Raw genomic sequence first — 24,676 nt, 5'->3', positions numbered from 1 at the left:
CTGTCATTGGTTCTGATCAGAGGCAATCGAAGGGACCTCAGGAACAGGAAACTCCCCGGTACCCATTGTGGATGATGACTGTGAAGCACAGCTGGGAGACCCTGCAACACAGGTGCCACGCGGCCAGGAGCCTGGCTTATTCCCACCAGTGTTTCTGGTGCCAGCAGATAAGAAAAGCAGTTGTATGCTGCTGAATGAATGAGGGGGACGAGAGGACGTGGCCCTAGCTACAATCTGGCCTCATTAGCCTCGTGTGTGCATCTGCCAAGAAGAGCTGAGAGGAGGGCTCATCTGTCAGGGTGGGACCCCACTCCACCCCCCAACAGGGGCAGGAGCCTCATAGCAGTTCCTTCATTACAGACCACTCAAGGCAACTTTCATTTAGTTTGTTTTTCATTCCTCTATTTCAAGATAATTGGTTATCACTTAATGATCCATAAAAATTTCCTTGACTCACAGAAGTAGAAAGTAGAACAACATGACTTAAGATGTATTTTGGACGTCCCTTTCTAGAAGTTTCTCGGAGACTCAACAAGCTGCAACAACAGCTTCGTCTTGAATATTGTGCAAGTTCTTGGTTGACTTCCAAGTTCAACCTCACTGGCCCGGTGACATGAAGATCAAAATCAGAGTGAAGAGTGTATGTAGTTTCATATTCCCATGGGTACCGTGTGCAATGGGCCCTCACTGCCAGCAGGATTACTTTGCACATGAATGGGACCATCAGGGAAACTAAGAAATTCCTTTAAACAGTAGTGAAGAAGCTAATCTTCCTGACAGGAAATGCCAAACTCACCAGTCAGCTTCATGAGACCTTGGGCAGTCTTGTGCTGCGAAATTTCCCAAGCTCCCTTCTAAGGCAAAGGTCTGTCATTTCATTATTAAACAATGTACTACATTATTGCTAAGGGTATAAGGTTTCCATAGCAACAGTTTGGGGTGGGCAGCTTGGCACCACTAATTAATTGATAAGATGCCCTTAGACCCAACTGCCCATAATAGACACTCCAAACATGACAGCACCCCCAGTCATGTGAGGCTTTATTGATTATGGTGGGGGAAAAAGCAAACAGACAAAAAATTGGAAGCAAGTTAATGCCTATCCATGGAGAAAGATGAGCAAACCATGATCTAAGTAGACTGTGAGATTTATGGATGTTGACAAAGATTCTCTGCTTGACCAAACTGTACTCAGGCTCCCGAACTTTCTCCTAGGCCCCTCTCTGCACTTCCTTGTAAGATCCAGGTTGCGCAAGAACCCTGCCAAGTCAGTTTAACCAGAATCCTGGTATCTGATCAATATCCATATCTGATCAGTCCCTCATCCCCTGCCATTTCCCAGGGGATGTCTGATTGGCCTGACCTGTCTTCAGCAAGAATCCTGATAAGTGACTCATGCCATAACCCCCTCATCCCTGATGTCACCTCTTAATTTTCCATCCACTGACCCCACTTGTTCTTGGCTACTGATTCTCACTTGCCCAAGCTGTGTTCAGAGTTGAACCCAACTCTTTTCCCAATTGTATGAGTCCATTGCTGGGGACCCCCACACATCCTTCAATGTATAAATAAATAAATCCTTTCTCCCTGTGCTGTAACAAGTATCATTGAATCTTTTTTTCCCTGAAACAATTCTTAGGAAAAGGGGCTGAGCCCAGGATTTGCTCTGGAGGGTGTGACCTGATTCCACCAGGTCCTCAGTGGCCAGGGCCAGCTCCTGGACATCTCTTGTGTCCCCACATCCTCACATCTACAACCCATGCACTCTGCCTACTCCCTGCTCCAATTTGGCCTTAGCTCCCAGCTAAGCTAGCATCCCATTCGGACACCAGTTTGAGTCCTGGCTGCTCCTCTTCCTATGCAGCTCTCTGCTAATGATCTTGGAGGGCAATTACCCTGCACCCCTGTGGGAGACCCAGAAGAAGCTCCAGGGTTCAGATCTGCTCAGCTCTGGCCATGGCGGCCATCTGGTAAGTGAACCAACAGACAGGAGACCGACCTCTGTGTCTCTCCCTCTCTCTGTCTGTAACTCTGCCTCTCAAATAAATAAATAAAGCCTTAAAAAAAATACCAGGTCGGTCTTCCCACCTTGTCATCTGCATGGGAACTATGAATGAGCGCTCTAAGTGCCCTCACATTCTTTGAATGTTCTCAGAGGAATGAGAAGCTCCTTGAGGGCAGGACTCCATCTGATGTGTGTTCAGAACAGTGCTCAGTTCACAACAGGGCATCAACATGCGGAAAAAGAAACAAAGTATTGCACCAAATTGACATATTGGTTCCCACATTGCACAGGGACAGGGAGGGTGAGAAAAAAACAAGGCTATACAATAAAGGCAAAATAATGATACTTTTGCAGATGAATAAACTGAGTGTGTGTGAGTATATGTATCACGAGATTGTTTGTTAAGAAATAAATTGGAGCCAGTGTTGTGGTGTAATGGGTAAAGCCAGTACCTGCAGCACCAGCATCCCATATGGGCACTGGTTTGTGTCCTGGCTGCTCCACTTCTAATCCAGCTCCCTGCAAATGGCCCGGGAAAGCAGCAGAAGATGGCCCAAATGCCTGGGCCCCTACACCCACATGGGAGACCCAAAGGAAGCTCCCGGCTCCTGGCTTCAGATCAGTGCAGCTCTAGCCGTTCCAGCCATCTGGAGAGTGAATCATTGGATAGAAGACTTCTCTCTCTGTCTCTCTGCCTCTGCCTCTCTGTAACTCTACCTTGCAAATAAATAAATAAATAAATCTTTTAAAGTAATCATAATAATAAAAATAAAAAAAGAAATCAAGGAATAATCCAAAAATGTCATTTGTGGTACCAAGGTGATGAAATTGAAGATGATGGCTATTTTCTCAGTTATATTTTGTGATAGCTGGGGGAAAAACAATGAAGTTTCAGTCATTGTGGGAGAAAAGAGCATCTCTTGGCAAAGATAGGACAGCTCATGTGACCCAGCTCAACCTCAGCTTTTCCATTTGCTTTTTTGTTAAAGATTTTATTTATTTGGGAGAGTTACAGACACTAACTAAGAAGGAGAGACAGAGAGAAAAGTCTTCCATCTGCTGGTTCACTCCCAAATGGCTGCAGTGGCTGGATCCAGGCCAATCTGAAGCCAGAAGCCAGGGACTTCTTCCAGGTCTCCCATGCGGATGCAGGGGCCCAAGCATCTAGGCCATCTGCTACTGCTTTCCCAGGCCACAGCAGAGAGCTGGATCAGAAGAGGAGCAGCTGGGACTAGAACCGGCACCCATATGAGATGCCGGCACGGCAGGCAGAGGATTAACCTACTGAGCCACAACCCCGTCAGCTTCTCCATTTGTAAAGTAGGCCTTGCTCAGGACCAGGAATATGGGGGCTGTGGTAATATCCTAAAAGTTAATGTTTGCAAAACCTTTAGTGCAACGCCTGGCACATACCAGTTCTCAGTTCATATTACCAAGAAGTGTTTTGCACCTCTGTTTTCATCACTCCAACAATGCTCACCAGCTCATCTGCTTTGAGTGCAGTTTCTTTCTTTCTTTTTTCTTTTTTTTTTTTTTTTTTTTGACAGGCAGAGTGGACGGTGAGAGAGAGACAGAGAGAAAGGTCTTCCTTTTGCCATTGGTTCACCCTCCAATGGCTGCCGCGGCCGGCGCGCTGCAGCCTGCGCACCGCGCTGATCCGATGGCAGGAGCCAGGTCCTTCTCCTGGTCTCCCATGGGGTGAGGGCCCAAGCACTTGGGCCATCCTCCACTGCACTCCCGGACCACAGCAGAGAGCTGGCCTGGAAGAGGGGCAACCGGGACAGAATCCGGCGCCCCGACCGGGACTAGAACCCGGTGTGCCGGCGCCGCAAGGCGGAGGATTAGCCTAGTGAGCCGCAGCGCCGGCCTTGAGTTTGGTTTCTTGATCTCTAAGATTGCCCTTTGGAAACCTCCAAACCCCTGAAAGAAGTCACTTTTTGCCCTGGACAACAGTCTTTTTATCAGTTAACAGCATACGGAGAGCAAGTTCCTGTGGAGGCATGTCTGTGGGCTCCACTCACTGGCTGACAACCACAGGCCCTGTGGGAATGGGAGCTGAAGTGTCAATAGGGAAGAGACAGAGTAGCAAAGACAGAAGGCACCAGAAGAGCCCAGCCCCGTAGCCTGCAGCAGCCTGGTTACTTGCAGATAAAGCTGAGGACATCTCCAGTGCGGGAGGTAGATGCCCTGGGACACGTGGCCCATCCCTCACCTCCCCCACCTCGAGCAGCTCTGGGAGAGCTGGGAGAGCTGTTCACAGAAAAACTCCCAGGGTAAAGAACACGTGAAACTTTTGTGCATTTTCAAAGAACTAGAGGAATGGAGCGGCTCACCCATTGGGTGTGCCTGGGGCTTTCTTGGTTTTAGCGCTGAACATTTGACATCCTGATAATCCCTGGTCTTACTCGAGTCAGGCTACTGGTTATTTAACTAGAGATTGCGAGGCAGGAGCTGGGTTTGGGCATCACCTTGCGCTCCCTGTTACAATGGTACCATGAGGTGCTATCTCTTGGTTTCTACAAGAGAGCCAGACATTGAGCTAACAAATTTTCTCACACTTGGCAGTTAATTGAACTAGATACACTCCATATGTGTATCTAATCTTCCATTATATAATGACACCAAATATCACCAGGATTTTTTAAAGTGAATGTTTCTACTAGTGGGTAACTAGGTGCTCAAATGCTTTATAGTTATGAAAACAACTCTACAAAGAATTTTACTCTCCACTTAGTATTTAGAAAAGTTTACTCTGAAATTCCTTACAGAGAATTCTTGGGGCTGGGGTAGGTGGAGGAAGTATCTTTTGGCTGTTCCATTTCTTTCACTGCAGTGTCATTAAATCAGTAAAATCACGGAAATTTCTCTGGCCATTTAGCATCTTATTAGTCATTCAACACATAAGCTTGGTTGAAATATATTCATCATTGATTGTACAGCTATCTGATTTGGCAATTTATACTCTATTTCTCTGAGATTATCTTCTCAGTTGTGTGGGCTTCAATAAGGTCAATGGTGCTCAAGTTGGATTATACATTCCAGCTGTCTACACAGGGTACAATCGGCCATTGGTCTTAACTCAGGTCATGGCAGAGCAGTTAGTTGCATATCTGTGGGAACAACATTAAACTTGGAATTGCATTCTGATCAAAGACTCAGTCACATCAAATAAGTCATCACCTGATACATAATGTCTTAAAGGCAGGCGTCAATAGTAATCTGCTTTGAACACTTGAAGGTCACGCGCCCAACCGCTGTCTTGGAGATTATAAAGGGATAGTAGAGAACAAACAAGCTGGTGGAGATGAAGGGATCCAGTCAAAGCGGCAGTGGCTCCATGTGTGGGGCCAGATAACAATGGGAGTGTTGTTGGAGCCTCACAGTGCTATTGAAATGTGGTTTCAAGCCACTGAATTAATTTGAGGGTGATGACTTCACAGGCTCAACAGCAAACATGCCCTAAGGGTAAAAGAAAGGCAATTTTATTTAGCACTATTTTTTTTTTTGCAAAAGATATAAAATAAGAGTGAAGAAAATAAATTTGGTGAAGAAAGGTCTATGAAATATTTTCTTGAAGAACTCAATGAAACCAGAGTGTTCCAGGCTTCCTCGGCCTGGGTGCCAGTGCTGCTATAGGAAGAGGATGCCACACCTCCTGAGACCCCTCCCCATCACCGCATCTGCTTGTGCTGGCAGTCAGCCCCACCCTAGTGCCGCTATTCTTGTGGCTAAGTCCCAGCACCTGCAGGGCCCTGGAGCATGAGCTCTGCTATGCTCCTGGGCTCTCTGGTGGTGGTGCCCTTCCCTCTGATGCTCCATGCCCCAGATCCTGGATGCAAGGCCTTGCTGCCCACAGCCCTGGCTGCTGCTGCTGCTGCTGCTCTCACCTGCCAGCGGAAGAATGCTCCTCTCCCATTCTGGTTCACAATGGGCCCCCTGGGCCTTGCTCCCCAAAAGCCTGCTGAATCCAAGTCAGGAGCGCAAGGCTGTTTTGTTCATTACTCACCCAGTTTGACAGATCCAGTTTGTGAGACGGCATTGGCCCATGGTTAGAAATTCCAAGTCGTTCTGCCTAGAAAGCTGGTACCCCTTAGTGGCTGTGTGGTCTTAGGTGCCATTGCTAATCATCAGTTCTGCACTTAAAATGTAGACAGTGCTCACCGGTTTGTCCTAACGACCAATGGTGTATATTAGAGGGCTAGGAGAGGCCTACTCACAGTTCCAGGTGTCAATGGACACGGTTGTACCACGGCAGATAAGCCACACTCTGCTTCTCAAGATGCCTGCAGACAAGTGTGTCCATTGGGTTTATCTCAGTTCAACTACTCTTTATAACATCAACAACCAACAAAAAGTATTCTTCCCCAAAACTGAACATCCACGAGGAAAGAAAAGCAATTTGGTATGCAAATAACTGCAACAAGTACTAAAAAGAAAGGTGCACAGGGTAAAATGTAGTAGACGCAGGAGACTTCAAAGTTCCTGTAGTGGAATCCAGACTACATTGACCTGTGCTTCCCAAACATCCTTCAACGGGCAGCAAGGATGGGATCAATCCTAGGACCTTCCCATTAATCCACCAGAGGCAGTGAGGAACGAGAACAGCAGAAAGAGGAGTTTGGCACCGAAGTCTAGGAAAGGTGAACTTTGCAGCAAAGTCTACAGTGTAAAATCAAATCAGTAGAGAAAAGATCAGCTGACCAGGCTGAAGGAAGAAGTGGTGTTAAACAAATGACGTGCCCAGTGCTTGAAAGTACACAGGCGAGGACGAGCGTTGCGGCTGCAGCGTCAGCTGGAGTTCAGAAGCCCGGATTTTCTTCCTGTGCAGCGGTCTTCGGTGTTTGCTTGCTTTAGTGTATGCTTAACAAACATATGCACACTTTCGAGTGGACATCTAGATTTCTGTATCGTTAGTTTACAGATGCCAAGAATATACTTTCCAGGATATTGTGGACAGTATATACGAGGGAGACAATATGGGAGAGCCTTTCAAAAAATCTATGAAGTCATGGTGCAGCGGGTTAAGCCGTACATCCCATATAGGGGTGCTAATTCAAGTCCTGGCTGCTCCACTTCTGATCCAGCTCTCTGCCGAAGTATTTGGGAAGCAGAGGAGGATGGCCCAAGTCCTTGGGCTCCTCCCACCTACAGGGGAGACCTGGATGGAGTTCCTGACTACTGGCTTTGAGCTCCCTATTCCCGGATGTTGCAGTCACTTGGGGAGTGAACCGATGGATAGAAGATCTCTCTCTCTCTCTCTCTCTCTCTCTCTCTCTCTCTCTCTCCTGTTCAAATAAGTAAATAAATAAATCTTATCTAAAAATTTGTGGAAAAAAACAGTTAAAAGATAACCTTATTTTGGTGCTGAAAATTTGAAATGCATGCATATGGGCATTTTTGTCAAATTCTCTGAAGCCCATTAGGATCCTCTCCTTTATGAAAATCAACTACTGGGGCCGGTGCTGTGGTGTAGCGTGTAAAGCCGCCGCCTGCAGTGCCAGCATCCCATATGGGTGCCAGTTCAAGTCCCGGCTGCTCCACTTCTGACTCAGCTCTCAGCTATGGCCTGGGAAAGCAGTAAAAGATGGCTCAAGTGCTTGCCCCTGTACCCGCATAGGAGACCTGGAAGAAGCTCCTGGCTCCTGGCTTCAGATCGGCACAGCTTCGGCCGTTGAGGCCGTCTGGGGAGTGAACCAACAGATGGAAGACCTCTCTCTCTGTCTCTGCCTCTCTGTAACTCTGTCTTTCAAATAAATAAATAAATCTTTAAAAAAAGAAAAAAAAATTAACTGCCTTTAACCTCCTTTGCCAAAGCCAACCCACCGGCCAAATCCAACTTACAATCTGACAGGAAAGTCTAATTTTGTATTTTAAGTCACACAAACACAGTATCCAGAGTCCCTGGGGAAGGAGTGCTAACAAGAGTTTGGCTTAGGTGGCAGGATCCTTTGCGGGCACTGGTGTCTCCCACTGTGTTTGGCTCCCTGGGAGTGCAGAGAGCCCAGGATGTGCCCCTCAGCTAGCCTGGAAAAAGCAGGAGGCTCTGGTGACGTGGCAGAGGTGACTGCATGAGAAGCTGGGAAATGCTTGTAGACCAAACACCCAGGGGCAGGCTGGCTGCCGGAGGAGCCATGCTCAGGGTGAGGACCCGGACAGGGCTCATCCACAATCTACCCAGCACTGAGGAAGCCCTGCGAGATCTTCCCACACCCCGAGGAGGCTGCATGCTCCAATCTGAACACCAATGCCTTAGGTTCCCTCAGGTTCACCGTGTGTGCCAGAATCAAGTGAATTAAGAATTATAGCATTAGGGTAGATGATAGTAGTGCTAAGAAAATCTTCCCAGAAGTTGGAAATAAAGCAAAGAGATGCTGTTGCTATCCATTGTCCAACAAGCCCCCCTCTGGGCCCCCTGACTCTCTAGGAGAAAGTTTTGACTATTTATTTTTGACAGTTTATTATAGATTAGGTTCAGATGTCGTACAGCCCTGTAAAGTTAGGCATCATCTCCTAAGAAACTGCTGAGTTTTCCTTTCTGTGGTGGACAAATGAGGTAATCCCAAATGTTACAGTTCAATTGCTTTGTAGGGTATTAACTAAGCCTGCTTCTAATTTAGTGATTTTAAGTCATCATTCCATTTTGTTTTCATTCATAATAACAATCCCAGTTTTTCAATTCTCTCTTGAACCCACTTTATGAGTTCCTTCACCCATGAGATAAATGCAAGGTTGGCATGTGCTCACTATCTCTTGGGTAAGAATTACGTTGCAACACCCAGGAAATCACATGTTGACAGGAAAACAGACACAAAATACAGAGAAGGCACAGGCAGGTGCTGCAGCAAAGGAGACATGGAGAACACTCAGTGCAGAAAATACTTAGCTGGGTTCTGGTTTTTGTAAGATCTACTTATTTATTTGAAATGTAGAGAGAGGGAGGGAGAGAGAGTTTTACCTGCTGGTTCACTCCCCCAAATGGCCACAACAGGCAGGGATGGGCCAGGCTGAAGCCAGGAACCAGGAAGTCCATCCAGGTCTCCCACGTGGGTGATAGGACCCAAGTACTTGGACTGTCTGCCATTGCCTTTTCTGGCACATTAGCAGTGAGCTGGAATGGAAGTGGAACATCCGGGACTTAAACCAGTACTCTCATATGGGATGCTGACTACACAAGTGGTATCTTAACCCATTATTGGCCCATTTTTATTTTTTATTTTATTTATTTATTTATTTATTTTTTGACAGGCAGAGTGGACAGTGAGAGAGAGAGACAGAGAGAAAAGTCTTCCTTTGCCGTTGGTTCACCCTCCAATGGCTGCCGCAGCCGGCGCGCTGCGGCCAGCGCACCACGCTGATCCGATGGCGGAGCCAGGTGCTTCTCCTGGCCTCCCACGGGGTGCAGGGCCCAAGCACCTGGACCATCCTCCACTGCACTCCCTGGCCACAGCAGAGAGCTGGCCTGGAAGAGGGGCAACCGGGACAGAATCCGGCGCCCCAACCGGGACTAGAACCCGGTGTGCAGGCGCCACTAGGCGGAGGATTAGCCTAGTGAGCCGCGGCGCCGGCCCCATTTTTATTTTTAAAAATATTTTATTTCAGAATATCATGAAATTTGCAAAACAAAAATTATGAGGTAGCAATACAAAGAGCCCACATACCACTCACTCCACCTCCCCCACCACTAACATCTCATATTAGTATATTTGTCCCAATCAGGGAACCACACCTTGAGCTGGGTCTTGAAGTATCAATAGGCATGGCATTAATGCTGGGTGGGGGGAGAGCCTCACAAGAGGTGGGGAGACCAAGATACAGTGGAGATGGTATCAGATGAGATGGAGAAAGGGAGCAGAGGCCAGCTGCCAGGCCACACAGGCCATGCCAGTGGGCTGGAGCCTTATCCTTCATGACAACAGGAGACCTTGAAGGAGTTTCAGCAAGGAAATGGTACAACAAGATGGATTTGTGTCTCAGGAAGAGTAGAGGTGTATGTGACAGTGAGGCCTACGAGAAAGACAGAAGAGTGCTGAGCAGTGAGAAGTTAAGAAGTGAGGCGGCAGCAGTAGTATGGATCTGGAATAAGTAGGGCATGGCAAACATTTGGCTTCGGGCCTGGCAGAGACAGGTAGGAGGTGAGTGAGGGCACAGGTAAAATTTGGTAGTGATCGCGTGGGAGTGGAGAGGAGGAGTGCCCTACATAGCGAAGTCCTTGCTTTGGGCAGGGGCTCGTTTCACCGCTAATGTGAAGAAGATGGGGGAGCAGGAGTGGTGGCATATATTTCCAGCCTGTGAAGCAGGGAGGAGGCCAAGGACAAGGGAAAAAGTTCTTGAATTCTTAAGTTACGTAGCTCATACACACTGTAGAGTAGACCTTTAGTCTGCTGGGATCCCATAGAATTCCACCCTGAATTCCAACATTGCACACAGAACACTTGCCCACTCCGGGTTATTCCGAATCGTCTTGGTAGATGTAACGTCCCAACTTACCTCTTGGAAGGCAAATCACATCTTCGTCTCAGCCTAGTGCTGGTTGACGTACAAGGAGTAGAGAAGATTCTGAAAGAATAATTCTCTCTCTAAAAAAAAATCCAAATATAGTGAATCCTGTCAAACAGAACTGACAGCTCATAGTAAATACTGAAAGTAAGTTTTTATTAGAACTTTACTTTAGAGCAAAATCTATGAAAATACATTTATTTTATCACATTAGGCTATAATTGCAATTATGAACTAGTGCTTGAAACAAACAAAAAGAATGGAAAGTGCCTTAAATATTTAGACAGATACTGTATAACAGCTTGACATCATGGCACCTGAGACAGTGGCAGGTGCAGAAGCGGGACAGCAAGCACCACACAGAGGCACAGCTTGGCAGGTTTGGGTCTGGATGGCCACGTCACCTGGGGATCTACTTGTGTGCAGACTTGGCCAGCATCAGGGAACACCTGTGTGTTACTAAACAACTCAACTGCGTCACACCTTTAGAAAGATTTGTCACATAAAAAATTGATCAACTGGCTAAAATTCCCCCTTTTTTTTGGTGATAAAACCATCAGAGATGTCATATTTAGGGAAATTGAACGATTCTGCGTGGTCTTTTGGTGGACACACAATTCCAGCCATTGTCAAAACCTGCAGAATTGCACACACAAAGAGTTAATGCAGAATGCTGCATGTGACAAATGAACTTAATAATATTACAAATGTATGAGAGAACCTCACCAAATGGGAAGAGGGAATGAAGTTGTTTTATGTAACTTTGGAGAATGTTTTGATTGGACTCCATAAAGATAAAGATTAAAAAGAACATGACATAAACACTATTCTTTTTTTAAAAGATTTATTTTATTTATTTAAAAGACACAGTTACAGAGAGAAGTAGAGCCAGAGAGAGAGAGAGAGAGAGAGAGAGAGAGGTCTTCCATCTTCTGGTTGATTCCCCAAATGGCCTCAGCAGCCAGAGCCAAGTTGATCTGAAGCCAGGAGCCAGGAGTTTCTGCCGGGTCTCCCACGTGAGTGCAGGGGCCCAAGGACTTGGGCCATCTTCTACTGCTTTCTGAAGCCATAGAGGAGAGCTGGATCAGAAGTAGCCAGATCAAACTGGTGCCCATATGGGATGCCAGCCATGGTTTTAACCCACTGTACCACAGCACTGGCCCCAAACACTATTCTTTGGTTGGTAAACTTGTTTACACAAAGTTGGAAATTCTGAAACAAACACCTCAGTAGTATATTAGGTGAACAGAGAAGTTAAATATATATCTAATAAATATATATATACACATATGTATACACTCACATATATGGACATGAGGGCTTTAAAATTTCATGAAAAACATGCATTATCTTTTAATTCCATTTTCCACAAACTTTTTGAAGCCCTTATGTGTGTGTGTGTATGTAGAGAGAGAGAGAGAGACAGACAGACAGACAAAGAGACAGGACACGGAAGAAAGAGAAATGTGTCAGATTCCCTCCCATCAAAGAAGATTCAAATAAGCGGCCAGCGCTGTGGCTTAGTAGGCTAAGTCTCCTCTGCCTATGTTGCTGGTATCCCATATGGATGCCAGTTCGTGTCCCACCTGCTTCTCTTCTGATCCAACTCTCTGCTTATGGCCTGGAAAGCAGCGAAAGATGGCCCAAGTGCTTGGACCCTTGTACCTGCGTGGGCGACTTGGAAGATGCTCCTGGCTCCTGGCTTTGGATTGGCACAGCTCCATTTGGGGAATGAACCAGCAGACAGAAGAAATTTTTGTCTGACTTTCCCCCTGTAGCTCTGCCTCTCAAATAAATAAAGAAAGAAACCTAGAAGAAGAAGAGAAAGAGAAGGAGAAGGGGGTAGGGGAAAGGGAAAACCGGGGTGGGGGGAGGAGGGGAAGGAGGTTTCAAATAAGCAAGGGAGGAAGAATGAAATGGGCTTATGGGGCTGAATTAGAACTAGAGACAACTGGGGCCAGCGTTGTGGTACAATGTGTAAAGCCACTGCCTGCAACACTGGCGTCCCCTGTGGGTGCAGGTCTGAGACCCAGCAGCTCCACTTCCTGTCCAGCTCCCTGCTCATGTGCCTGGGCAAGCAGTGGAGGATGGCCCAAGTGCTTGGGCCCCTACACCTGTGTGGGAGACCTGGAAGAAACCCCTGACTCCTGGCTTCAGCTTGGCCCAGTCCCAACAGCTGTGGCCATTTTGGGAGGGAACCAGCGAATGGAAGACCTCTCTCTCTCTCTCTCTCTCTCTCTCTCTCTCTTTCTCTCTCTCCCTCTATCTCTGACTTTAAAATAAGCAAATAAATATTTTAAAAATAAAAGAAACAGAGACAACAGGATGAACTGATATTTAAACACGCACAGAGATAGATATATAAGTAAATATATATGTGCATATACCCAAGAGTGTCAAAACATTGATGTCTCTGAGCAACAAATACACACAGCACCCAGATCTTATTTCTGAATACCATTCTCTAACCAAAAAAGAAAACAAAACAAACCCAGAAATGGCCAATTATAGGGCTGAGTAAGAAATACACAAGATGAACCTGGAGCATCTTATAATGTCAGGAAGTAATGACTTTTTTTAAAAAAAAATTAATTTATTTGAAAGGCAGAGAAACAGAGAGAGAAAGGCATCTTCTATCCCATAGCTCACTCCCCAAATGGCTGCAACAGCCAGGGTTGGGCCAGGCAGAAGCCAGTGGCCTGAAGCCACTTCCAGGTCTCCCATGAGGGTGCAGGGGACCAAGCAGTTGGGTCATCCTCTGCTGCTTTCCCAGGCGCATTACCAGGGAGCTGGACCAGAAGTAAAGTAGCTGGGTATCGAACCAGCATCCATATGGGATGCCTCCAGCACAGGCAGTGGCCACAATGCCAGCCCCAGGAAGTAATGAAGTTCTGAAAAGAAATGATGATTTGTCAACAAGACAGGAGAAAACGTTCACATTGTAAAAGTGCTCACAATGGCATAAGATGGAGCTGAAAAAATCTGAGCAACAGATTAACATTATAAGTCTAGGCTGACAGGCTGACCTTTTTTAAATTTTCCTTTCAAGACTCTCAAGATATTGTTCAGTTGCCATCTAATGTGCAATGTTTCCCGCGAAAACTACACTCTCAACTTTGCTCTGTATATAAGGTCTTTTTCTTGGGTTGCTTCTAAGATGTTCTGTTTACCCCTAGTCTTTAAGCGATTTGATGACGATGTGCTATGGTGTACGTAGCTGACTTCATGTTTCTTGCTCCCGGACTATTGAACTTGGATCCACAGGTTTGCAGTTTTCATCAAGTCTGCAAAATTTTAGCCACTATTTCTTTCAACATTGTGAATCCTCCTCCCCTTCTCCTTTCAGTTCTCAAGTTAAATTTTAGGCTTAAACTCTCACTTTTTTCCAGTCTTTCACTGCATTACATTTTGCATAGTTTCTATTGTGGTTTTTAAATTCGCTCATCTTTTCTGCCCCGTCTACGCCGTCACTGTTTCCATTCAGCGTCATTTTCATCTTAGACATTATATTAAACAACAACTCGCATGGAAGTCACAGCTGAATTTCTCTATGGAAACTGGAAGGCTGATTTGGTTTCTTTTGGAGCAGTCCTGGTAGATGTGATGGTTACCTTCCTTACTGGAGTGTTCCCAGGAGCCTGCAGGTCTGGGCACGTTGGCGCAGAAGTGCTTTGGGTAGGGATGTGAGTGCACTCGCCCACCAGGGTAGGTAAGGGGCTGGGGAAAGAGCAGACATGCCAGGCACCTGGGGAAGTGGACTCACACGTGTGGTGGGCCCTGGTGTGTTGCTCCTGCACTACTTTTGTTTTATTGAAGTTTGTCACAGTTCACTCATAAAACCGCGGCAATTTCTCTTTCAAGCCCGAGTCCACCATCAGCATGCCTGTGTCAGAGCAAATGGCACTCTTTCCAGCAGGAGTCCGGGCAGCCTGGCTGTCCTAAGCGTGTCTCCGTTAACTGCCCCTCAGCCAGTGCCGCTGGCCTTCTGGGTCCCTTTCTCTCCATGACCCCATTCCAGTCACTCACAGCCCTCCTGGGTGGCTCTATTCCCTCTGTTCTTGCCTTCCTCTGATCCGTTCTGCACAAGGCTTCCAAAAGATCTTTTAAACATAAATTCAACTGTGTTTTTCATTTCTCTGCACTCTCTTACGGCTTTTCATTGCTTTCATTAAAATGCCCTTTAGGTGCTTTATGACTGACCCCTGCTTAGCCATCCAACTTCATTTGATCTCATTTTCCCTCCCACTCACTATTCTGACCCTATCCCCCTTTCTGTCCTTGAACAGTCAGGATGTAATACACCGTCTTCCACTTGAAACATCTTTTTTGCTCTGCTTGGAAAATAGGTGATGCCTCTTATGAGTTAGGTCTCTGCCTGTCATGTGTTGAGGATGCCCCAACTACCCTACAAAAAAGAAAATGCTCTCTGTCATTAATTCCTGCCATATCACGTTTATTTCTTCATTGCTTTTTTTTTTTAACAGGCAGAGTGGACAGTAAGAGAGAGAGACAGAGAGAAAGGTCTTCCTTTGCCGTTGGTTCACCCTCCAATGGCCGCCGTGGCCGGCGCGCTGCGGCCGGCGCATCGTGCTGATCCGAAGCCAGGAGCCAGGTACTTATCCTGGTCTCCCATGGGGTGCAGGGCCCAAGCACTTGGGCCATCCTCCACTGCACTCCCTGGCCACAGCAGAGAGCTGGCCTGGAAGAGGGGCAACCGGGACAGAATCTGGTGCCCTGACCGGGACTAGAACCCGGTGTGCCGGCGCCGCAAGGTGGAGGATTAGCCTAGTGAGCCACAGCGCCGGCTCTTCATTGCTTTTAAAGCAAGCACACTCTGTAATTGTATTCTTTAAAAATATTTGTTCATTGAATTATGTTTTTAACATCCACAGAAACGCAAAAACCTTGCCTGTTTTAGACTTGTCTGTTTTAGGCTCAGCAAAATCCATTTTTATTCTTCATTTGGTTTTCCTCAGAGGCACAATGGTGAGCAACCACACTCCTTAGTTCAGTGCAAATTATTATTATGAGTCTGCACAAAGTCCTTCTCTTGTATTATTTCCTAATTCACCCCTAGTCCATATTGCAATTGTCCACCCTGTACACATTCAGGGACATGCTGGATATGTCACTAAGTGCGCATTTACTTTCATTAAACACCTAATGTGGATTTTCATTCACTGTTTGCATTCTCAGTTGACACATGCACCATTTCTTATTTTTTCACACACTGTATCTTTAAGATATGTCCACACTATTGTGTGTGCACAGTGTGTGGCTTCTCACTGCTGCGCGGGGTTCCAAGGCTGCATATGTCACGTAAATTTCTCCACCTTCTTCTAGATTATCTCCAGCTCCTTCCTCCCACAAATAAGGTAACAAAGACTCTTGCCGATACTTTTATGGATCGGTATGACGATTTCTCTGGGATACAGAAGCATGGGATGTTGGGTAGGGGGAGGTATACATATTTACTTCACTGAGTAAGTACTGCCTGACTTCTTTCCCCAAAGGCCTTCTCATTAGCACAGGCATAGACTACTGCTATCTTGTTTGGGCATTTATTGGCAGCAAAGCATAGGCAAGTTTCTTTAGGTCTCATTCACTGGGTTTTGCCCGTGTGGGAAAGGGAGATAAAAATGCCTATCATAATATTGGGGTGAAGATTCAAGATAATTTCAACACATAAATCACACCAAATATTCAGGGCATGCTAGCTACCATTCTCATCATCTCTCTCCTGCGAGACTGCGTCTTTAGCGGCTTTTGCTCGTTTTTCTTTCCCTATCCCTAATTCTTTGAGTTAGTAATTGCCATGGAGATATCCTTATTGTCTTGACACTTTGGTTCTAGAAGTTGAGGTAGCTGAATTTGATTACAGTAAGTGTTAGGAAACTGGCGAAGTTTTAGCCAGGTGGCCGCATGGCCCAGCTACCTGTGCTAGGTTCCACCCCCATCCTAATGGGATTCGCTGCTCCTGCTTCCCTGCCCACCCTCAGGCAAAGTTTTAAAAGGGCCTGTTCCTGAACACCTGCTCTCTTGATCCTTCTCTCCTGCGCTCTCTTGGTCTCTCTTGGCTTCTCTCCTCCTCTCTGTCTCTCTCTCTTACAGTCTCCTTCTCTCTCTTTTTCCTTCGCTGCCCCTTCATTCCAGTCCGTAGGGTGTTCCCCAATAAACCCTTTCCCTTACTCCAGTGTTCGGTGTGTTTTGCGACGGCTAACATTAATAATATATAACACTAAGAACAGCAAGAGTTATTCTATCACACATCTTACAATATTTTTATAAGAAATCATATTAAAGTAGACTATTTTGTTAGACTCTCTGTAGTAAAAGGTTAACTCACTAGGTTCAAGTTGTCCAAGCCCTACAAATTCCAAAAAATGGTCTTGCTCCTGACAGAGCCACCTCTAAGTCCTTAGAATATCCTGCCTATTCAGAATGTCCTTGTTTACCTGGGGCCTTGGGCTATGCCAGATGGTTCATGCTAACAAGGTGATTTATGATGGGGGCCTTGGGCCATATGGCATCAGTTTGATTTCTGGGAGGCTGGAGACTGAATAGCTAAGGTTAGTCATGTGCGTGCTCTTTGCCTGCATGGCTACCCCAATAACCTGACACTCAGACTTGTACAGCTTCCTGGCAGGCAGTATCGTGGTGAGTACATCACACACTATTGCTGGAGAAAATTAAGTTCCATCCACAGGTCCACTCACCAAAGACGACTGGAAACTTGTGTTGGTCTTTCCCAGACTTTGTCCTGTGCCCTCTACCTTTGCTGATTCTAGTCTGTGTCTTTTCACTGTAACAAACTGTCACAGTATAAGTTTTTCTGAGTTCTTCTGGTCAATCAAGAGTAGTCTCAGGGACCCTGGCTGTGGGCTCTGAATAGTAAAATACCTGCTTTTAACACAACGCAATATTACAGTACCCTAATCTTAAATTCCAGCCTTAGGACTACATGATTTATTTACTTAAATGGAAAAAACTCAACACAAATATAAAATAAAAACTGGCAAACTTCCGGAATCCCTCCTATCAGAGAAAGCACTGATTCAGCACATACTGTCCTTTCATGGCAAGATAAACCATCAAGGACATGACGGCACCACTAGCTTGTAAAAATTTTAAAGTTTGGCTCAGCAGAATCACACCTTGTTGTTCTTTAGTTAAAAATAAACACTGCAAACTTTAGTGATTGTCATTATTCAGTAAAAGTAACCTTCAAAAATCTCCACTGTTCCCACCAGAAAACTCTGTTGGGAATCTATTTAAGAAAATAAGGGCCAGCGTTGTGATGTAGCCTGTTGAAATATGCATCCCGTATCGGTTCAAATTCTGGTTGTTCCACTTCCGATCCAGCTCCCTGCTAGTGCACCTGGGAAAGCACCAGAGGATGGCCCAGGCACTTGGGCTCCTGCCACCCATGTGAGAAACTGAATGGAATTCCAGGCTCCTGCCTTCGGCCTGGCCCTGCCATGTGGGAAATGAATCAGCAGTGGAAGATTTCTTTCTCTGTGTTTCCCTCTTTCTCTGTCACTCTGCTTTTCAAATGAATATAATACATCTTAAAGGAAAAGAACATAGTCTACAAACTTTCCTATTTATAAATCCAGGAATCAGAAAATGATGCTCTCACTCTTAAGTGACATAAACATGATAATCAAACAGCATCTCCTAATGTATATACACAAAAAGTTCAGAAAATGGAGTTAAAAGATGAGTTTATTTTGGTGCAAAAAAGTTTTGAAATCCATACATATAACATGTCTTCAAAAATTTCACGGAAAATATGTGTTATGATAAATATGCATGATTTTCAATAGAAAATATTTATTCAGAAAAATAGATAAATCCTAAGTATTCATACAGACCTAATGAGTTTCACTATGTGTATACATCTGTGCAAGCAGTACCCAGATCCAAAAACAAAGCATCATCAGCCTTTGGAGACTTTCAGGATAGAGATCACTACAAAAGCAAAACCCAAGGCTGTGTCATTAAGGAAAGAAGTGGAAGAGCCTGTTTCATTAGTGACATCTAACAACACAAATTAACTCTTCCCATTTATCCTTGTCATGTAAAAAGAATCATATTGTCTATACTCTTTCATGTCTGGCTTCTCTAGCTTAACCATAATCTTTGTGAGATATAGCCACATTGTTGAAAATAGTGATAGTTCATTTTTTCATTGCTGTATGATACCATCTTGTATAAACACACCATTATTTATGAGATAATGAGATATTTCTGAAACAAAATACTGAGTGCAACACACTGTGCAAATGCCTTTGTGTTAAGTTAGGCTTCTCAACCTCAGCACTATTGACATTTTGCTATGAAGAATTATCCTATACATTTTAGGAAGCTTTGCAGCAAGCATGACTTCTTAGCAAACCACTGCCCCATGTTGCCACTTGCAACGCCAGCATCTGTATTAGAGTGTCAATTTGAGTCCTACCTGCTCCACTTCTGATTCAGCTCCCTGCTAATGCACCTGGGAAGGCAGTGGAAGATGGCCCAAGTACCTGGCCCCCTGCACCCAGGTGGGAGACCTGGGTGGAATTCCTGGCTCCTGCCTTCATCCTGGCACAAGACTAGCCATTGTAGCCTTTTGGAGAGTGAACCAGCAGATGGAAAATCTTTTTGTCTCTGTCACTCTGCTTTCAAATAAATCTTTTTTTTTTTTTTTTTGACAGGCAGAGTGGACAGTGAGAGAGAGAGACAGAGAGAAAGGTCTTCCTTTTGCCGTTGGTTCACCCTCCAATGGCCGCCGCACCGCGCTGATTCAATGGCAGGAGCCAGGTGCTTATCCTGATCTCCCATGGGGTGCAGGGCCCAAGTACTTGGGCCATCCTCCACTGCACTCCCTGGTCACAGCAGAGAGCTGGCCTGGAAGAGGGGCAACCGGGACAGAATCCGGCGCCCTGACCGGGACTAGAACCCTGTGTGCCAGCGCCGCAAGGCGGAGGATTAGCCTAGTGAGCCACAGCGCCGGCCTCAAATAAATCTTTTAAAAAAAAAAAAAGTATTCTGTGCCTTTTCCATGAACTTTGTGAAGACTCATTGTGTTCAAATAACCTTAGTGTACATATACTACTCTAATCCCCTCCTCTTCATTAAAGCAGGACCAATGAATATGATGTCACTTCTGTGATTATGTTACTAATCAATTGGCCTTGAATTGATCAAAGGGAGCTTGTCGTTGGTGGGCCTGACCTAATCAGATGAGCCCTTTAAAGGAAGGTGAAATGTTAAGGAGACAATTGAAGCTGCAAACTGCCATGCTATTAAGAGGAGCATGTGGTGAGGACCTGAGCGGCCTCTAGGAACGGAGAGCAGTAGCCAAGTTTGCAAGAATATGAGGCCCGTAAGTGATAGGACCACAAGGAAATGAATTCTGACAATAACTTGAGGACACTTGAAGTGGACCTTAGTTGAGTCTCCAACTGGCTAATCAGTCAGCAGACACCTGATTTCAGCTTGGAGACCCTCAGCGGAGGACACAATTGAAATGTCCCAGACTCCTGACCCAAGGACACTGAGTTAATATATTTGTGTTGGGGCCGGCACTGTGGCGCAGTGGGTTAAAGCCCTGGCCTGAAGCACCGGCATCCCATATGGGTGCCGGTTCTAGTCCTGGCTGTTTCTCTTCCAATCCAGCTCTCTGCCATAGCCTGGGAAAACGGTAGAGGATGGTCCAAGTCCTTGGGCCCCTGCACCTACGTGGGAGACCTGGAAGAAATTCCTGGCTCCTGGCTTCGGATCAGCACAGCTCCACCGTTATGGCCATCTGGAGAGTGAACCAGCAGATGGAAGACCTCTCTCTCTGTCTCTACCTCTCTCTGTAACTCTGTCATTCAAATAAATAAAATAAATCTTTAAAATATATATGTATATATTTGTGTTGACTTCAGCCACAAAGTTTGTGGTAATTTGCTATGTAATCATAGAAAACAAATAAAAAGCAAACAATTATTTTTGCATTTATTACAACCTGGAATATCTTTTTTCTTTTTCTTACTATAAAAGAACACTAATACAGATTCATAAAAAAAAAAAAAAAAAAAAAAAAAAAAAAAAAAAAACCAGAAACTTGGGGGCCAGCATTGTGGCATAGCAGGTTAATCTTCCACTCACAATGCCGACATTCCATGTGGATGCCAATTCAAGTCCTGGCTGCTCCATTTCCAATCCAGCTCCCAGCTAATGTGCCTGGGAAGACAGTGGAAGATGGCTCAAGTCCTGGGGCCCCTGCACCAATGAGAGAGACGCAAATGAAACTTCTGGCTTCAATCTGGCTCAACCCCAGCCATTGTGGTCATTTGGGGGATGAACCAGCGGATGGAAGATTTTTCTTTCTCTCTCTGTCTCTCACTGTAATTCTGCCTTTCAAATAAATAAATAAATCTTTTTTAAAAAATCAGAAATTTTAGAAATATGTATGAAAAACATTAATTCTGTAGCTAACTACTCTTAGTAGAAAGATTTTCCTTTTAACATTAGCTTAGCTAAAAAGATCAAAATATACTATTGTTTTACTTTTTAGAGAACTATTTCTTTATTTATTTATTTGAAAGGCAGAGCAACTGAGAGAGAGAGAGAGATCGAAAGAGAGGAGAGAGATCTATCTGCTGGTTCACTCCCCAAACGGCTGCAACGGCCGCTTGTGGGCCAGGCTGAAGCCACCGGGCAGGAACACCATCTTGGGCTCCCTCAGTAGTGGAAGGGGCCCAAATTCTTGGGCCATCTTTGGTTGCTTTCCTAGGCACATTAGCAGGAAGCTGGATTGGAAGTGCTGAGTAGCCAGGACTCAAACCAGCACCCTGATATGGGATGCAGGAGTCACAAGGAGCAGCTTAGCCTAATTTGCCACAACACTGGTCTGTTTTCCCTTTTTTATGCTTCAGTATTAAGTGTACATCTTTCTATATTATTTCATGCACATCTTTCAAAGTCAATAAATTAAAAAGACAGTACTTTCCAAACTGTGTTCTACACATTCTGCAAGGTGTTAATGAATGTTTCAAGAATAAAAACTGTTGTTTAAGTAAGTTTGGGAAACACTACTTATTGTATTCACTTCTTGAAGAATTATATATAAAAACTAGAGGAAGCCTGACAAAAACACTAAAATATTCTAATTTTGCTATTACTTAACACAAAGTTATTTCCTACCAGGGACATAGAGGAGAGATTCTTCCTCTTGTACAATCTTTTCATCACTAATATAAATTCAAACAATGGACAGATCTAAATCACTCCTGGATGATAAAAGGTAACACATATATCTTTCAGTGAGTGCCATTAATCTCCTAGAGCCAGAGCTGTTGAATTAAGTTATGTGGAAGCCCATGTCTTTGACCTTAGCCATGGTAAACTTAAATAGGACAGGATCTATTTAATTTTTATGATATAACTATCAACATAATGCAATAAACAAAGTCTTAACATTACTTTTATGACTCTCCATATCAAAGGATTACATCTCACAGTACCATTGTAAAATACTATTTACAGTGTTAAGTTTTGGGCACTGCATTTCAACTGGGATTTTCACAAACTGGCATATAGCTGGAGGATAACCAGGTCCATCTTGGTGTTTTAAGCAAGTGGAATCAGACTTTTTTTTTGTATAGGAACGGAAGGCAGAACAAAGCATGGTTGGCACAGGAGGAACAAAAGGATCCCCAATAAAATGATCTGATTTTTAAAAAATGACAACTGCTCATAACTTAATGGGACTGTTTAAGATACCTTCTCTGGCTATATTTAAGTAAAGGGTGGGAACAGCCTGCCTGAGATACTGATGTAGGAATTTCCTGCTCTCAGTGCAAGGGTCATGGCTTCTACAATCCTGCCAGTGTCCTATGGTGAACTACAGCATCCTCAGCTAAGCCAAGTAGCAGTAAAGTCACTTCAACAACAGGCAGCCAGGAGCTGGCGTAGTGGTGTAGTGGGTAAAGCCACTGCCTGTAGTGCCAGCATCCCATATGGGTGCCAGTTTGAGTCTTGGCTGCTCCACTTCCAATCCAGCTCCCTGCTAATGCTTTCTTCTTCATCTCTCTGTGTAACTCTGATTTTCCTTTTTTTTTTTTTTTTTTTTTTTTTTTACAAAGAATATCAGGGTCAATGTTAGGGGAAAAAAAGCAGCAGTCTGGGCAGATTATCTAAACTAAAAAAAATGACTTTTGTGTTGTTACAGGAGGTGCCAATGTTTGGGCATCAATGGACTTTGGAAAGCCATGCCTGAACAATGAATGTGAAATGAGCTGTAACTCTGTAAAAGACTAAGTCAGTGCTGGGCTTGGGCAGGCACATTATAACAGGGCACACAAAAATCTTAGGGATTCTTGTGTATGACCTATTTGTTTTTTTCTTTTATTTAATAAATATAAATTTCAAAAGTACAACTTTTGGATTATAGCGGTTTTTCCCCCCATAACCTCCCTCCCACCCAAAACCCATCCCATCTCCTACACCCTCTGCCATCCCATTCTTCATTACAATTCATTTTTAATTATCTTCATTATCTTTATATACATACAGAAGATCAACTTAGTATATACTAAAAAAAGATTTCAACAGTTTGCACCCACACAGAAACACAAAGTATAAAGTACTGTTTGAAGACTAGTGTTACTATTAATTTGCATAGTATGATACATTAAGGACAGAGATCCTACATGGGAGGAAGTGCACAGTGATTCCTGTTGTTGATTTAACAATTGACACTCTTATTTATGACTTCAGTAATCACCTGAGGCTCTAGTCATGAGCTGCCAAGGCTATGGAAGCCTCTTGAGTTCACAAACTCCAACCTTATTTAGACAAGGTCATAATCAAAATGGAAGTTCTCTCTTCCCTTCAGAGAAGGGTACCTCCTTCTTTGATGGCCCCTTCTTTCCGCTGGGATCTCACTCACAGAGATCTTTCATTTGGGTCATTTTTTTGCCACAGTGTCTTGTCTTCCCATGCCTGAGAAACTCTCATGGGCTTTTTAGCAGGATCCAAATGCCTTAAGGACTGATTCTGAGGCCAGAGTGCTGTTTAGGGCATCTGCCATTCTATGAGTGCATGACCTATTTGTAACAACATCAGAACACGGAGATCAACTGTGGACTGATCAGACTTAATGGGATGTGGTATCTCACCAGGTCCTTTTGGGCCAGTAATAACATTTATGGTGCCAGGATTTCCATATGTCATCACCTTACCCAAAGTAGATTATTGTCCTCATTTCACAGATGAATGTCATATTCACACTTGTGCTACCAACAAGAGGCTCTGGAACCACACCTATGTTTTTAAAACTGAGCTATTTCCATCGTCTAGGTAAGCTGTTTGTCGCTCTCTCTTTATATTTTGCAGTGGAGCAGAACATAGAGTTACAGAGCATATCCCATTTCCCCAGTCAGTACTCCAGAGTTGGGCTGTAAATCAGGATGCGCCCATCTCCACCACCTATTTTGCTGCTGTAGTGTAGTGAGCACCTTGTTAGTTAAGCATTCACTTCAATCTCTTCCTGAAAGTCAGTGGGACTAAAGAGGCACCCCAAGAGCATCCTAGTTGGATCTCCCCACGGGAGAGTTCCCAAGGCTCAACTTGGTCATCCAAATAGGTCTCAGTTCATTTCCACTGACACAGGAGTTTTCTGTGCCTACCGAGTTCTGGCAATCTCATCCTGTGTTCTGTCATTGTGGCTCACTGAGTGCTCATTCACTCATCTGTGCACCTGCTCTCCATTATCAGTTCTGGCTGCTTGGTAGTTAGCTGGGTGGTTGTCTTGACTAGTTGGCCACTTTTACCAAAAGTTGCTTAGCCACTTTTACCAATGGTTTTAAGTCAATACATGCTCTACACACAGGGCATTAAAACGCAGTCACTCGGTGGGTTGGCGCCAGACCTTTGTCATTAACAGATGGTCCCCGCCCCGCCCCCTTTCCCTTTCAGTTTCCTTTTCCTTTCCCCCCGCCGCCCCCTTTCCCTTCCCTTTCCACGCCCCCTTCCCCCGCTGCGTCTCAGGAAAAAGGAAATAAACTTGGGGCCCCGAGAGATGACGTACTTCCGGCGCGCCGGGCCTTCCTATCGCCGCGGCAGTAGAGTCGAGGGGTAGGCGGGGCCTGAGGTGGGCGGGTCGTTGCCGTAGGCTAGTTGGGCGGCTGGCCGGGGACG

General features: G+C 45.0%; 1 long non-coding RNA gene across 1 annotated transcript; it reads right to left on the bottom strand.

The window, feature by feature from the left end:
- Positions 1–5,329: 5,329 nt before the first annotated feature.
- On the bottom strand, positions 5,330–24,663 carry LOC103348329 (uncharacterized). The gene is made up of 3 exons (XR_007924552.2): positions 24,567–24,663; positions 10,493–10,581; positions 5,330–5,464 (listed from the first exon to the last, which is right to left on the bottom strand). It is a non-coding gene; the product is annotated as an uncharacterized lncRNA (long non-coding RNA).
- Between the last annotated feature and the right edge of the window lie 13 nt (positions 24,664–24,676).

The sequence above is a fragment of the Oryctolagus cuniculus genome, chromosome 1 (assembly GCF_964237555.1).
Source record: "Oryctolagus cuniculus chromosome 1, mOryCun1.1, whole genome shotgun sequence".
NCBI lineage: Eukaryota > Metazoa > Chordata > Mammalia > Lagomorpha > Leporidae > Oryctolagus > Oryctolagus cuniculus.
The sequence above is the reverse complement of the archived record's forward strand: the minus strand, read 5'-3'. Positions and strand labels throughout refer to the sequence as shown.